The sequence below is a fragment of the Kogia breviceps genome, chromosome 6 (genome assembly GCF_026419965.1).
Source record: "Kogia breviceps isolate mKogBre1 chromosome 6, mKogBre1 haplotype 1, whole genome shotgun sequence".
In the NCBI taxonomy this organism is placed as follows: Eukaryota; Metazoa; Chordata; class Mammalia; order Artiodactyla; family Physeteridae; genus Kogia; species Kogia breviceps.
Genome location: NC_081315.1, coordinates 31,520,508 through 31,537,798, shown reverse-complemented (window position 1 = coordinate 31,537,798; position 17,291 = coordinate 31,520,508). Strand labels below are relative to the sequence as shown.

At 45.0% G+C, this 17,291-nt stretch overlaps 1 long non-coding RNA gene across 1 annotated transcript in view; it reads right to left on the bottom strand.

Annotated features, from left to right (window-relative positions):
* Nucleotides 1-543: 543 nt before the first annotated feature.
* The window catches only part of LOC136794357 (uncharacterized), a 55,182-nt gene continuing 38,434 nt past the window's right edge, over nucleotides 544-17,291 (bottom strand). The window contains exons 3-4 of the long non-coding RNA XR_010841004.1: nucleotides 3,244-3,339; nucleotides 544-2,959 (exon numbers count right to left, since the gene is read on the bottom strand). This is a non-coding gene — a long non-coding RNA (uncharacterized lncRNA). The remainder of the gene's footprint in view (nucleotides 2,960-3,243; nucleotides 3,340-17,291) is intronic.

Below are 17,291 nucleotides of genomic sequence, written 5' to 3'. Positions count from 1 at the left end.
ACCCATATGGGAGTTCAGACATTTTGAGCACTAGCTGCCCTGGACTCCTTGCTGGGCGCCCTGCAATAAACGCTGCACTTTCCTTCACCACAACCTGGTGTTAGTGGGTTGGCTTTCCTGCATGCAGACAAGAGGACCCAAGTTTCGTTCGGTACCCAAAGGACTGAAGGGGTCAGGCTGGTTACGCCTGTGTATTTTGTGCATCAGGAACCTGGAGCAGAGAGCAGTGAGGGAGGCTGAGGAGGGAACCAGCGGGCCAGAATCTCCATCATGGGGAATGAAGTACCCAGAGAGGCACACAGACGCTTGCTCACAGAAAACAGTGCGTATAAGAGCAGTCACAGAGATTCGTCATGAGAAATGCTGGTCTACACCCCAACCTACCTGCCAAAAAAGGCCCAAGGAGATCTAGACGTGGCACGTGATGCTGCACTGTCTGTCCAGCTAGTCCTAAGGATAGACCACTGTGCATCCTTCGTGAGCAGGTTGGAAGATGTCAAGACGGGTCCCCCTATTTCCTGGGGCAAGGGCAGGACCAGGCCCCTCCTTGGCAGAGAGGAAACCAGGGTCCCCTTCAAAGATGTTCCCCGGTCCATTCCATTTGCCCAGACAGAAGAAAAACAACACACACATCAATTTCTCTTCAGGCCTCATCCCTGCATGAGACTTGCCGACAAAGCATTCATTTAGGGGACAGAGTTTTGGGGGTCCCTCTGTTGGTGTCTTGGGAGTAAGTTCATTGGCTTTTCCCTGGCAGAGTCCCGTGAAAGCTGCTGATGGCATTTGAGAACTCCTGGACCATGTGCCGGACGGACCCCCATGAAGTCAGTTCCAAGGGAGCCACAGCAGCTGGCAAGATCGCAGGGTATCTATAGAAAATGGCCCGTGGCTTGGGCCTCTCAAGACTAAACCTGGCTTGTGATAAATACACATTATTCACAGTGCACTCCAGAGAGTGCAAAGTGCCTTCGCCTCACTATCTATTGTTTTAATAGCAAGACTGAAGTTGATGATGAGCAATCTAGATGAAAGAGGTTGTTAAGAGGAGTTCCCAAGGTCACACAGCTGATAGACTTGAGCTCAGATCTTTTATTCCTCAATTTGGCTCCAATTCTGGCTTGGCAACCTAAAGAGGAGCCCGAGGGATGAGACTTTTACATTTAATCCGATTATTCTAATTTAGAGATGTGGTTCACAATTCTTGCATCTACGTTACCAAGTAAGAGCCTTTCAGGCCTTGGTCTTTGGACAGCACCTACCCCGCACTATCGCGGGCACCAGCCATGAAATCCTCTGTATCATGCATTTTCATTCCTGGGTTATCACCCCTCCCACCTGGACTAGTTCGAGAAGGGAATCTATAAGCAGTTCCCAGGCTGCTTCCTCTCTCTCTCTCTCTCTCTCTCTCTCTCTCTCTCTCTCTCTCTCTCTCTCTCCACTTCCCCAACTCCGACACAACAGGGAGTGCTGATAGGGAGACTCCCTGGGAATTTTAATAGCATCAATCAGCCTCACAGCTGGGGGCAGAGATAAGCCTTTGGCAGCTCCTCCCCCAAAAGCCCTTTCCCTGTTTTTGTGGGTGTAGCTCTCACTTCTTCAGTTTGGGAGCTCTTCACACAAAGACAAACAGGAACAATTACAATTATCTAGGGTTTACAGGGGACACAGGGAAACCCTGTTTGAGGATCTGGGTCGTTTCTAGACTTAAGACTGTATTGGGCCCTGGAACAGTGAACAGGGCCTGCTTCCCAATCTTCTTCTTCCCTAGAAACATCAGAGGTGTGCCATCTTCCCAAAGACACTTGTGTTGTCCCTTCTTGTCCCTTCTTTATGCAATAGGCCTTCCTGGACTTTCTTCCTTCACCTCCCAAATTTTACATGGCTTGAGGGAGAAGACACTGGCTTATTCATGATTTTATCATTTTTAATGGGCTAAGTGGCCCCATGATGTAATGTAAAGAGATGATCGGAGGACCCAAACCGAAATACTAATTTTTGCCCCTGCTGGCGCACGTTCTGGGGCCCATTACTTAATTCATTTCCACCTCAGTTTCTCCATCTATAACATGGGAACAATTCCTGTCAGGAAGGGTCGCTGTAAGGACTGAGTGAGATGCATGGGAAGCCGCTGACCCTGTGAAAGACTCAGTGAAGCTTAGACCCTCCCTGACACAAGGTCTTCCTGAGCAGAGCCTTGGTGCTTTTGTACTGAATTGAAAACCTCACCCTTTCCCTTTGGAAATCCCTTTGTCCATCTGCTTCTGTATTTCTCCTCCTACAAACACATTGTCATCTACATGGAAGATGGTACATTTATTCTCTCACTGTTGTCCATCTCATTTCACTTCAACTCCAGGTATACAAAGTTCACCTCATTTCTACCCCAAGTCACCAAGGCAACCCTACTTTTGCTATCTTTCCCCGTCTTCCCAAGCCCCCCAGCCCTATACACACCTGCACATACAATCAGGGGAGAAAGAAGTCAAGGGATTCTCCACTTATGTATTCATGTGTTTGAATCCACCTTACCCTCAATAGGATTTCAAGTAATTCAAAATGTACCACTACAGTGAGATATAAATTTAAATTAAATTAAGGGTAAGCAGGTGAGGACACTGGGAGATGAGTTGTTGGCGGGCTAACAGGAAGCCAGCAGTGGAATCGGCACACAAAACCGTGTCAGTTATGTGAGCAGATCTGAGAAGAACCGGACAGTGGATAAAAATCACCAACGTGCACTCCCTGCCCCAACTGGCATTTGGGGGGAAAGATTAGAAGAGAGAGCCACTGAAAATGACAATCTTGGCAACATCCTCATACGTTTCTTCCATGGGCAGAAAAGCTCTGGGGCCACTGAAGTCTCCATGTGGACTCAGGAGGAGGTGGAACCATGGGTGCTTTCTGGATCATCGCCCGTCGAAGGTGGGTCAAGTGTTTCGCATCCAGGGAGTAAGTACTCCTGGTTTAAATTAACAAATTGAAATTGCTTGGAAAACGCAATTTTGAAACAGGAGGGAAGGGGACAGGGCACAACCTTTAAAAGAATGACATAGCCTGAGGACACGACATAAACTGGTTAGAACCAACTAGGTCCAAGATGGCAGACCATTGACTTCCACTAGACCTTGAGCACACGAAATGACACACCCACAGGTGCCATGACAGATCAAAGACGGACACCCCTACTCTCTCCCCCCAGCCCTCTTTCGCACGCGCGCTTTCTCGTCCACTGTGTAGGCTTACCTGGAGACCATGGACTCAAAGAGCTGGAGGGAAACTCTGAGAGCATCCTTTACAGTGAGGAAAATGTTTCTTGACTCTTAGGGTCCAAGGCTGGGTCTGAAAATGAAACCGACAGACCAGATTAACAGGAGAAAAACATACACATTTTATTGAATTTGTACATGTACATGAGAGGCTTCACAAGAAAATGAACTCCCGAAAATGTGACCAGAGCAGGAAGCTTTTATACCTTTTAGACCAAGAAACAGTACATTTGCGAGCAATTGACAAGACAAAGGGGTTTGGGCTGGGGGTGGACCAGCTAAGGCTAGGAAGTCCTTATCTTACTTAACTAAGAAGATAAGGGTTAGTTTATCAAGGTCTGTCTGCAGATTCCTCTGGTGACTTCCCTGGACTGATAAGAGTCTGTCTCCAAGAGGAGAATTTATTTCCTGCCTTTAAGCAGAAAAGGGGATGCTTTTTCTGCATTTACTGCTTTTTTGAATTGCCTGCAGCTTAAAATAATTTTTATGTCCAAGAGACATATTTTGGGGTGACATATTCTGCTTTCCTTCTCAAACAGATGAAGATCCCAAGGTTACCGGCTTGAGCCATCAGTGGCTGGTGGCGGCATGGAGGTTGGCAAAGCTCCTGATGCACATTCCAATATGTGTGTCTCTCCCACTGAAACAGGAGGGAAGGGGGCAGGGCACAACCTCTGAAAGAATGACATAGCCCTTGAGGATATGACATAAACTGGATAGAACCAACTAGGTCCAAGATGGTGGAAGATTTGACTTCCAGTAGACCTTGAGACTCATTATATGCTCATTATAATACATTAGCATATGCTAAATGACACACCCACAGGCACCATGACAGTTCCGAGGCCGACCATAAAAGGCCCCAAAGTGGGCCAACTCCTGGAAATCTCCACCCCTTCTCCAAAATAGTTGGAATAATCCTCCCATTTGTTAGCCTTTGAAATTACCCAACCCATAAAAACTAACCACCCCATAGTTCAAGGCCTATTGCCTTCTGAGATGGCCCACACTGTCTGTGGAGTGTGCTTCTCTCGCCTTTTGAGACAGACCACATTCTGTCTATGGAATGTGTATCGCTCTAAATAAATCCACTTCTTACCTATCACTTTGTCCCTCACTGAATTCTTCCTACGATGAGACCTCAAGAACCTGAGCTTCATTAAGTCCTGAGACCAGGTGTGTGATCTCAATTCAAAGACACTGGGTTCAGGAAAAAAAAAAAAAAAAAAAAAGGACACTGGGTTCAAGTCCCAATCTGGGTTTTGGCCAGATTTGAGTCTCAGCCGGGGGGTTCGAGTCCCATCTGAGTCGTGTGGTTTCACCACATCTCTCCACTGTATTTCTCTCCCCAGGCCTTTGGCTCTGGCCATCCCACTCTCAATCCACATTCTCATCTCTCCATCTACCCTCACTTTCCCAACTCTGCAGCAAAGCCGCTGCTGGTCTTCTGACTGTTCACGTGTGGGCACGCCTCTGTGGGGCTCCTCAGAAGCTGCAGCACCGGGTGTTTGATTCTCTCCTGTTTCTTAGGTGATATTTGGGTTATTTGCAATACAGGTGTTTACACCACACATCCAGCATCCACGTTGCTTCCTTTCTGTGAAACTATTGATTCCTCCTCTTGGCAGCTGAAGGGAGGCTTTGATGTGGGGATGTGTTGTGGTTTCTGAGGAAGAGAGTTGTTTGGAGGAGGATTTACAGCTGTTTGAAGAATTCCTCCACCCTGGCAATTGTTCTGGAGGCAGGAGCCACTGGTGCATTTTCCGGACTGGGGGCGGCTTTCCTGAACCCTGTTTCTCTCTGAGAAGGAGAGAAAGGAAACTGAAGTGCTTCCAAATAAAGATCTGAGCAATGAGATTTGATCTGAAGGGATTTGGTAGTAAACTCCAAGAATTTCCAGACGCCATCCAGAGTACCGGCAGATTTTGTTCCTTCCAGGCAGGCAAAGGGGCGGTTCTGCGGGGGGCAGGGGCGGAGGGGAGGTGTTTATTGATCCCTTCTCCACGCCTTTTCCCCTTTAAATTTTTCTGCCCCAAGAGACTTCCTCGGTTCTGTTGTTGCAGCAGCTCTCAGCAAGTGAATAGTGCTTTCTGGGGACCTCACCTTTGTTCAGTAGGTCCGTAGTGATACAGTAGAGATTTGAATGCACAATGCTGAGTTTTAATAGACTATTAAGCTACAGCATTACACATTAGCTAGCTATGCCACAATTGCAGAAATATCGAAAATGTGCTCTCGGGAAAGCACTATTTACTTTAATGGGGAGATGCTGCAATAGACTGAAAAATCTCTGCAAAGGGAACTGAGGGAGGATGGGAAGGATCCAGGGACTGTGACCTGGACTGAAGCAAACCCTTTTCTCCTTCCCAGTCCCTGAGCCTGGGACAGCAAGACCTGGCCGGCTGGCAACCATCCCCAGCCCTGGATGGCTTGTGGCTCCTTGTACCAGAAGATTTTGGCCAAGCTGTGAGTGTCATGGTCACCTAGCACTCCAGGCCCATTCTGTTTGGCCTCAAGGTCTAAGGGACTTTGAGGTCTCTGGTCATTTGTCTTAGTTTATCGGGGGGCTGGAACTTTCCTTTTTAGGGTTTGCTCTGCTCTCACTGGTGTGAACGACGGGAGCACAGGCAGATGATATTCTACTTTGGAAAAGTCATTTTGCTCCAGGACTTTCTCCTGCCAAGTGCCTCTACCCCAGCACACACTCCAAAGTATGCGCACACGCACACCAGCTTTTTGTAAGGAACTCAGACTCCCAGAGTCTGTTCCCCTCTCATCATTTCAGAGGAGGCTGGGCCTGGTCTCCCCCCAGCAGAAAGCCAGCAGCTTTCAGATCAGCTGTGATGTCAGAGCTGAACTCAGTAGCTGAAGGACCCTACCCAGCCATTATGCAAAGTATGTAAAACTCTGAGCGGGTTGTGGCCCACTGTCTCAAACTCTGCAGCAGAAATAAACCTCGAGAACAGAGCCATCCAAGCCTTACCCAGATGAGAGCCGTGAACAGCATTTTCCCAAAAAATCTATCTTATCTCCCATGCCTTTTCCTACTGTGCCTTTCTGCTGTACTGCAACATTGAAAAACCAAACTGCAAATTCTAAAAAGAGGCCGGTGTCTTCCCAGGATATGTTCTCCCAAACACACTCTTTATGCAAACCCCGGGCCCACAGGAAGCCTGAAGGAAGAAGTGGAAAGACAAGAGAAATAGCCCCCAAATCAGTAGTACAACAAGGCTTCCCCATCTGCCTAACTAGTTTGCTCATTCAGCCTTGGAAATCATCACTTTCCTACTCACTTGGTGACATTTCATTCTAGGTGAGCAGACGAGAATGTTAATTTTGTTCATGCTCTCTCCCATGTATGATTACAGGGTAGGGTGAACGGCTCTCTTTTTCTTTTTTTAAAATGGAAGGCTTGTAAGGAGGGGAGACGAGCCTGCATCCAAGGGCAGGATTTGCTTCCTACAGCCCTTGTTTCATCCCTCTGTGGCTTGAAAGCACAAAAACAAGAAGGGAGTTTCACAGACTTCTTCTTTAAACCTTTCAAAAAATATATTATAAAAATAACACGCATATGGTTAAACATTTTTCCCCCCAAGAGCTCAGGAAGGTATAAAATACAAAGGGATTATCTTCTTCATCTACCTTACCCCTTATCTAACTCCTCCAGGGAACCACCATGAATGGCTTCAGTTTTTTGGTTTTTGTCAATAATTATTATGAGTTTAAATGATATATCTTCTTTGTTTCAACTTAAGAAGCTATCTAAGGACTGCCTGTGGCGGAAAGAGACAGAAATGTACTTCTCCACCTTGGTTGTCCCTCTACTTCTTACATTGGCTCAACATCTCTCAGTAACACTCAAAGTGAATTGCAATCTTAGCAACAATTAGTTAAGGGTGGGCTGGAAACACTTAGGCTAGGTGCTGGGAGGGCTGAACAGGAAAGGCTAGAGAGGAAGGAGGGAATTCCAAGAGGGGAGAGTTGTAGTGAATTTCTTTTTCTGCATGGCTTTGTCAGGTCATGTAGCTGCTTTTTCCGCCATTAGTTAAAGGGTTACGATAGCCAAGATACAGAAACAACCTACATGTGCATTGACAGAGGAATGGATAAAGAAGATATGGTACATACATATACACAATAGAATATTACTCAGCTATAAAAAAAGAATGAAATAATGCCATTTGTAGCAACATGGATGGACCCAGAGATTGTCATAATGAGTAAAGTAAGTCAGACAGAGAAAGAGAAATATTGTTATGATATCCCTTATATGCAGAATCTAAAAAGAAATGATACAAATGAACTTATTTACAAAGCCAAAACAGACTCACAGACTTAGAGAAGGAAATTATGGTTACCGGGGGAAAGAGTGGTGGGGGGAGGGATATTTAGGGAGTTTGGAACTGACATGTACACACAGCTATATTTAAGATGGGTAACCAACAAGGACCTACTGTATAGCACAGGGAACTCTGCTCAATGTTATGTGGCAGCCTGGATGGGAGGGGAGTTTGGGGGAGAATGGATACATGTATATGTATGGCTGAGTCACTTTGCTGTGCACCTGAAACTAACACAACATTGTTAATCGGCTACACTCCGATATAGACTAAAAAGTTAAGGGCTTCCCTTGTGGCGCAGTGGTTGCGAGTCCGCCTGCCGATGCAGGGGACACGGGTTCGTGCCCCGGTTCGGGAAGATCCCACATGCCGCGGAGCGGCTGGGCCCGTGAGCCATGGCCGCTGAGCCTGCGCGTCCGGAGCCTGTGCTCCGCAACGGGGGAGACCACAACAGTGAGAGGCCCGTGTACTGCAAAAAAAAAAAAAAAAGTTAAAAAAAAAAACGGGTTGTGAACATGGGAGAAGGAAAGTCTTGATGGGTAAGGTGAGGGCTTGCTTTAAGAACCTCAACTATCTCGCTATGAATGAAGATATGTCTTCATTCATTCAAAAACCATATATAGGGCTTCCCTGGTGGCGCAGTGGTTGAGAATCCGCCTGACGATGCAGGGGACACGGGCTCGTGCCCCGGTCCGGGAAGATCCCACATGCCGCAGAGCGGCTGGGCCCGTGAGCCATGGCCCCTGAGCCTGCGCGTCCGGAGCCTGCACTCCGCAATGGGAGAGGCCACAACAGTGAGAGGCTCGCGTACCACACACACACAAAAAACCCCATATATATTCATGCCAGCAGTAAATAGTTCATTGCATCTATGGTAGATTACATCAATGGCCCAATTCTTCACCCCTCCCTTCATCCATGCCCTTTGCCATGTAACTCTGAAGTCCCTTCCTGTTCTGTGGGCAGAGTGAAATTCCCATCCCTGGGCTTACGCCTTGCGTCTTTCTCCATTGACCAATGGGACATTGGCAGACGAGGCGCAGGCGTCCTCTTGTGCTTCTGCCATCACCATGAGAAGGACTGGCCCTTAGTCCCCAGAGGTGCATGAGAAACCATGGAGCAGAGGTGCCCCAGATGAGTGCAGAGGCACAAGCCAGCCCAGTGGAGATCAGCCAGGCCCAGCCCAGATCAGCTAGACCCCGCAGAACTGTGAAAAGCCAATGTTGATGGTGGTAAGCCATTGCCACTGTATAAGTTTTGTTACGACACAATTTTGTGGCAATACTAAATGATACACACCCCTACGATCTTCCAGGAACTGTTCAGAACACTGGGGAAAGCAGCAGGGAATAAAACTGAGTCACAACTCTCATGGAACCTCTGTTCTGATAGAGCACTTTACACGCATATATCAGCTACTTAATGCTCCTAAGCCCAGGTGGCAGTCCCATTTTGGGGATGAGGAAACTGAGACTCAAGAAGGCTAATTTGCTTGCTAATGATAACAACCTAGTACGTGCCAGAGGTGGAATCTGAACTCGTATCTTCTGACTTCACCGGCTCTGCTCTTTCCTGCTGCTCCACAGTAACCTCTACCTTCTGCTAGAGTCAGCACCTCTCACGGGAGCTACAGAGAGACCTGACTTGGGTGGGAAGACAGATGGGAGCTGCAAGTTGTACCCAAAGAGGACTGATCCGTTATCGACAAAATGAGAAACAACTCTCATTTTTATCCCCTGAAACTGTTCCTCCTTGCAATTAAACCAGTCTCTGTTTACAAGTATTTAGCATGATTCTAGAAATTACATTTTGAAATTATGTGAACAGAGAGAGAAGGCAGCCCACACAGTGAGCGATTTCTTGTGGGTAATTGGCTGCTGGTTCTGGCTCCGTGATGCCTTCTCTTTTAGAGCATAATTAGTGATTTCAAAGGAAACTGTTAGAAATGGCCCAGGTCTCTAAAGAAAGGCTTTTCTAGCTTTTAACATTAGGAGATCTGCTCAAATGCATGCTGACATATTTCCCTTTTTGTTTTTTCTCCTTTTTATAATGACCTCTCAAGCTATTTTCCAAAGATTAGAAAGGATGTGGATCTATAGAACTCTTCCAGATATGGAAGATATCCCAGGTTCTCATCAGAACACTTAGAATCCCTTTCCCTTTTTCTTTCTTTCTTTTCTTTCTTTCTTTCTTTCATTCTTTCTTTCTTTCTTCCTTTCTTTCTTTCCTTCTTTCTTTCTTCTTCCTGAGAAAGACATAGAGTATTTCGATTTTAACAAGGCATATTTCTTAGGATTAGATTAAAAAGTTTAAACAAAAAGTTATTTCCCCCTCCTATTAGAAAATCTTTAGGCAGTCATGGGCTGCTATGGTGGTTCCAAGTTCAGCAGAGACCACACTCCCTCTATCTTTCATCCTCAAGGTCACCTCACAACCCAAGATGGCTGCTGGAGATTCAGCCATTACATCCACACTCAAGCACCAGGAAGAAGGGCTAGCTCCTTCCAGCTGAGTCAATTACTTTTAAGGAGATTTGCCTGAAGTCCCACAAAACAATTCTACTTAAACTCATTGGCCAGAACAGAGGCCCATGGCCATATCTAGCTGCAAGAGAGGCTGGGATCAATGCAACTATATACAGTGTTCTGTTGCTAAGGAGGAAGAAAAGCATGGATATTGGGGCAAGAAACTAGTTTCTGCCACAAATGCAACAGTGGAGAAATGTGGGCATGTAAACTGAATGAACGAACAGTTCGGTTGGTTTGAAACTAACATTAAAACTGAAGAGATCAGGTCAGTTTGCAGCACCAGGCTAGGAGCTTGAGGTGTAAAAGGGCTTTATCTTTTGTCCCATTGTGTTCAGTAATGTTATCCATGATTCGGTGAAGACTTTGAGAGCCATCTGTCCATCTCTGCTGATGACACAGATCAGGAAGTTTAGCTGCCATGAATCAGGATCCAGAAGCTCTGGAAAGGCTAAGTTACTGGACAGGAAATAACAAGAGAAAATTTGACAGGAAAAAATATAAAATTCAATATTTAGATCTAAAAAACAAACTGCACAAGTGCAGGATGAAAGAGCCCTAGTTTAGCTGCAGATTTAATCTCCATGTGTTAAAAGTGAGAAGTGGCTCAGAAAAGACGTACTTGGATCTGGCCTTTGACAGGAAGGAAAAGGAAGCTAATATTTATGGAACATCTACAACATGCCACACCTTTTCATGGGCCCTTACAGTGATTTGAGAAGATAAGTGTTACTATTCCTTGAATCACAGAAAGCCCCAGTCACGGCCCAGTTTCACACAGCTTGTTCTTTTCTCTATGCACAGATATGGCCCCTCTAGGGTAGGAATGGAGGCACCAAGAGGCCCCATCATTTACTGCTGGCCTTGCCTGGAAATTCCCTTTGTAGGGACGGCTCCCCAGAGGAATGAATTCTAACTGGCTTGGAGAGCACTTTAGCCAGGTAGTGTTAACAGCCATTAGTTCATCTGATTAAGCAATTAGCACTCTTTGTCACTTAGCAGAGATCAGGGGCCCAGAGGAAACACAGCAGAACAGATAAGATAGGAAGGGGGAAAGATGAGAGGAAGACACCCCTGGGAGAAACAGAGAGTGGTGGAGAGAACCAGATGCTTGTGACAAGAGAAGTGACAGCAGAGGCGGAGCAACTCTGAAGACCAGCAGCACCTTGGCATGTCCTTCAGGACAGATGCAGAAACTGAGGCACCGGGTCAAACAAGAATTTCCCAATAACCGGTGGTTTCCAACTGGCCAGCTCAGTGGTTCTCAGCTCTGGCAGCACGTTAGAATCCCCTGGGGACTCTTACAAATTCTTACGCTGAGGCCCCACTCCAGACCAATTATATTAGGCTACGGGGTAAGGGGTCAGGCACTGGTATTTGTAAAATCTCCCAGGTAATTGCAGCAAGGGTTGGGTGGGCTTGCAGACCCAGGTGGTGGGATGCTCCGGCTAGAGGTGCAGGGGCTTCCCTTGGTGGTGGGGGAGGTGTTGGCATGGGAATTTCATCACTATCAACACAGCCTTCTGCCCAGTTTCATGGCTTTGGGGATGAAAACACTTCTTTATCAAAGACGGAAGGGCTTCCCTGGTGGCGCAGTGGTTGAGAGTCCGCCTACCAATGCAGGGGACACGGGTTCGTGCCCCGGTCCGGGAGGATGCCGCGTGCCGTGGAGCGGCTGGGCCTGTGAGCCTGTGCGTCTGGAGCCTGTGCTCCGCAGCGGGAGAGGCCACAGCGGTGAGAGGCCTGCGTACCGCAAAAAAAAAAAAAAAAAAAAAAAAAAAAAAAGACGGAAGACCCCAGGAGAGTGAAGCATTGCAAATCCCAGAGCCATTCAGTCTGGCCTCGTTATTACTCCCAGGAAAAGACCGAATACCCCTTTATTCTCAGCACACTTCTGAAGCCCTCTCTCCTTCCCTCCATGTCTGCCTAGAATGCCCACTCCTCCAGGAGCTGTCTTCATTCAGGCCGGTCTCGAAATGCCTACTCTTCCATGAATTGTCCCCCATTTTCAAGAAAGGAGGCTTTCTCTGCTTCTCTTAATTTTGCATGATTATGCAACATCCTCTATACATTTACTCTTTGCTGTTCTAAACTACCCCGGTTTTTACACCTGTGCCAAGCAAGTCACCCAAGGGTTTAGCTAGACATAAGAACTCTCAGGGCTTTTACCCCAAAGATTCAAAGATCCATGGTGGGCTCAGGAATCTGTACTACTAATAATACTGCCCACCCTAGCCAGGCTTGCCCCTTGGCTTATACAACAAGCTATAAAATGTTAAGGAAGAATTCTTCTTAAAGGACATTAGTTTTATGCAACTGTGTATGTTTGGAGGACGGCATGTTGAATTGTGCTACACAGGAATCACCAGGTGTTCATATTTCTGCCCCAAGAGGAAAAGAAGCTGAAAATTAATTCTGATTTTATACTTTAGGTAGAAAGTGACTTTTTCCACCAAAAGAAATGTAAAATTCCCCTTCCTTCTTGCACAGAGCAAGGGAAAGAGAGACACAGAGATGGAGAGAGAGAAGGGGTGGGGGAAGGGGAGAAGTATAAGTTGCAGGCAAACAGCATTTTGTAGGCATTTTAGGAAGACTAATCTTTGAGGAAATTAATTGATAGAGAATGTAAACTGAGATGAAAACTTCTTGCAAATGAAACAAGAAAAAAATACTCTACCTTAGGTCTCTACAGGGTAAGAGTATCATAGGAGTTACAAAAGGGAAACTGGCAAAATCTCCTCAAAGAGGACTCAAGTTCAGACAGGAACAGATGATTCTCTTTGACCTACTGAATACAGGTCTAAATGTGTTCCCTGAGGAACAGAAACTGGAAATTGCTATCGGATCTCCAAGGTATTGTATACAGAGCTGTATACAAATAAACACTGTAGTAAAACTTGTATTTCTAGAATGTTCTCATTCTAGAATGTGGGTCCAGTGATTGTCTTTTTGTCTTTGGGTAAAATCTCAAGATTAAAAAAAACCCACCTTAGGTATTGATTATGAATACGTAGATTCAAATTACTGATTACATTCAGACTCCTATGGTCAAGATTTAGTGCCCATGGGTTAAAGACCTAAATGTAAGGCCAGACACTATCGAACTCTTAGAGGAAAACATAGGCAGAGCACTCTATGACATAAATCACAGCAAGATCCTTTTTGACCCACCTCCTAGAGAAATGGAAATAAAAACAAAAATAAACAAATGGGACCTAATGAAACTTCAAAGCTTTTGCACAGCAAAGGAAACCATAAACAAGACCAAAAGACAACCCTCAGAATGGGAGAAAATATTTGCAAATGAAGCAACTGACAAAGGATTAATCTCCAAAATTTACAAGCAACTCATGCAGCTCAATAACAAAAAAACAAACAACCCAATCCAAAAATGGGCAGAAGACCTAAATAGACATTTCTCCAGAGAAGATATACAGATTGCCAACAAACACATGAAAGAATGCTCAACATCATTAATCATTAGAGAAATGCAAATCAAAACTACAATGAGATTTTATCTCACACCGGTCAGAATGGCCATCATCAAAAAATCGAGAAACAATAAATGCTGGAGAGGGTGTGGAGAAAAAGGAACACTCTTGCACTGTTGGTGGGAATGTAAATTGATACAGCCACTATGGAGAACAGTATGGAGGTTCCTTAAAAAACTACAAATAGAACTATCATACGACCCAGCAATCCCACTACTGGGCATATACCCTGAGAAAACCATAATTCAAAAAGAGTCATGTACCAAAATGTTCATTGCAGCTCTATTTACAATAGCCAGGAGATGGAAGCAACCTAAGTGTCCATCAACAGATGAATGGATAAAGAAGATGTGGCACATATATACAATGGAATATTACTCAGCCATAAAAAGAAATGAAATTGAGTTATTTGTAGTGAGGTGGATGGACCTAGAGTCTGTCATACAGAGTGAAGTAAGTCAGAAAGAGAAAAGCAAATACCGTATGCTAACACATATATATGGAATCTAAGAAAAAACAAATTTCATGAAGAGCCTAGGGGTAGGATGGGAATAAAACACAGACCTACTAGAGCATGGACTTGAGGATAAGGGGAGGGGGAAAGGTAAGCTGTGACAAAGTGAGAGAGTGGCATGGACATATATACACTACCAAATGTAAAATGGATAGCTAGTGGGAAGCTGCCGCATAGCACAGGGAGATCAGCTCAGTGCTTTGTGTCCACCTAGAGGGGTGGGTTAGGGAGGGTGGGAGGGAGGGAGGTGCAAGAGGGAAGAGATATGGGAACATATGTATATGTATAACTGATTCACTTTGTTGTAAAGCAGAAACTGGCACACCATTGTAAAGCAATTATACTCCAATAAAGATGTTAAAAAAAAAAGAATGTACAAAATGGTAGAATGTACAAGAAGGTAGACTTAACTCTAACTGTATTACTAAATATATTTCATTTAAATACATGTAATGCTCTTTTTTTAGGCATAGATAGTCAAACTGGTATCATATAATTAATTATATAGTTTTTTTAAGAGTTATGTGTGGAACAAAAGGATACAGGAAAAGTTAAAAGTAAAGGATAGTAAAAAGAAATGTCATCCAAATATTAATGGAAGGGAAATTGTTTTAGCTCTGTTCATAGCAGACAAAGATATTATTTACGGAAGAAAGCATTATCAGAAGTAGAAGCCTTATAATAATAATTTAAGAGCGTTATTTATAAAGAAAACTGTTCAGAAACAAAAAGTTCAGATCTTGAAATGTTTCAGATATTTAAAAGGATATTATTAGCAGTTTTATGCCAATACATACAGAAAAGAAAAAAACTTTAAAACATCATAAAAATAAAGTTTCTTGGCTTTACAAGAAGAATTAGAAGGAAAAAAAAAAAAGATTTAGTGCCCAGGAAAATAGGAAAGTCTTTCCAGACCACATCCCCAACAGGGCTGATTCGTGTGCCAGCTGCTTCATGGTAGACTGGGGCATGAGCAAAGCTTCATCTCAAAGTGCATTGAATGGCACTTAGCCAGTGTTTTGCTCATGTGGTTCTGTCAGTAGAGACTTCTTAAAGTGGAAGTTCCTGGAGGGCAGGAAGTAGGCTCAGCTCAGGTTTTTCTCTGGTACAACACGTCATCTGGATGGTGATCTGGATTAGAAAAATGCCCTCTCACCAGCCACCGCCTGTTGATGTCTGGAACCCAAGCAGCCCTTCTCCACTTCGTCCAGATCTCCTTCGTGGGTAGTAATCTTCCTTCTCTTCACTTGAGATGCTTTATGAGAAATGGAAGCCCATTGGGAGAAATAAAGCCTATGGCTGAAATTGGATTGACCTGCATTTCTTTGGGTTGGGTAATTTATTCTCCACGTTTCTCTAAGAGTTGAATCTTGGCTGATTATTTCTCTGGGAGGATTATGATCAAGAGTAGTTAGGTTTGGAGGCACAAACAGCCAACCAAGCATTTTATTCATTGCATAGAGATACCCAAAGGAAAGCCGAGGTAGAGAAGGGAAGCCTAGGAGAAACAGATCAGCAGAGAGCTGGGGCCAGTTTCCGATGGGATGTGAATTCCCACTGCAGGCAGGTATTTTAGGGAAAATGATTTCCCTAAATTCAAGAGCTGGTCTTTATGCTCCGAGCTGACCCTTTTGCCACCAAAGTCCCGTGGAAAGCAATCAGAACCACTTAAAGCTGACATTTCTCAAGCTGAGAGCAGCTCCTTCATGCTCCTGTGAATGTACTGATTAGATTTGCCCAGGAAGTTTTCTATCAGAGGGAGAGACAACTGCAGAGGATGTTTACATCTATTTTGAAGTTCCTGGATGTGCAAGGACTTGAGGTCCCCGTAATGGATCTCCTTTATTCCCTGGCACTTGGGGAGGCCCAGCATTCTGGAGAGGTCCTTGAAACTTGTCCCTCAATGACAGTTTATTGGTTTTCCCAGAAGAGGCCTTGAACCTCCAAGTTCCTTGCATCTCCCCTGCAGATCCCTTGTAAGATCCTGCTGCTAAATTGATTGTCCTTCATTATGGTCTTTCTGAGGACAGAAGGATTTGAATCTTCTTGAGGAGTCTTTTTTTTTTTTTTTTAAACATCTTTATTGGAGTATAATTGCTTTACAATGGTGTGTTAGTTTCTGCTTTACAACAAAGTGAATCACTTATACATATACATATGTCCCCCTATCTCTTCCCTCTTGCGTCTCCCTCCCACCCACCCTCCCTATCCCACCCCTCTAGGTGGTCACAAAGCCCCGAGCTGATCTCCCTGTGCCACGCGGCTGCTTCCCACTAGCTATCCACCCTACGTTTGGTAGTGTATATATGTCCATGCCACTCTCCCACTTCGTCACAGCCTACCCTTCCCCTTCCTTCTTCCATGGGTCTAAACTCAGGTGTGAAGTCAGAGGGATCCAAGGGAACAAGTGGGTGCCGTGAGGAGGATGCTCTCCTGGGAAGGTGCTGGGATACTGGTCCTGAGCTGGTGTGACACCCTTTTGGGGCCATGAGGATGTCATGAAGATCCAGGGTGGACAAAGGGGGGTTGCATAAAGAGCTTCCCAGGTAAAATTTCAGAGAGGGAGACAATCGGGACTATACATTTGATGGCAGAAATCATTTGAAATATTTTCCTAGATCAGATATTTATTTATTTATATATGTATTTATTTATTTACTTTAAAAATTGTATGCTTATTTATTTATTTTGGCCGTGCCACATGGCTTACTGGATCTTAGTTCCCCTATCAGGGATTGAACTGAGGCCCCAGCAGTGATAGCGCCGAGTCGTAACCACTGGACTGCCAGGGAATTCCCTAGATCAGATATTTGCAAGTGCAGTAGGGGAGGGCTCCTAATGTGAGGAGGAATAAACAGGGCTCTAAGATAGACTTTAGACAGTCTATAAAGCCTCTGAAATCATTGTCAAAATCATGTGTGGTGTCCATAGCTTTTATGAGAATCTCAAAGAGGTATTAATGGCACTTGGAAAGTTAAGAACCACTTGATCATTGACTTGTGTGTTTGGCATCCTTACCCAGCCCCTAGTAACCAGGAGTCTTCTGGGAAAGCAGAAAATAACTCCACTTCAGATAATATCGATGCTAGGAATATTGCCCAGCCCAGCTTAGTTCCCTTAAAAGTCTACCCCCAGTGGGAAAGGCTTCCTAAGCA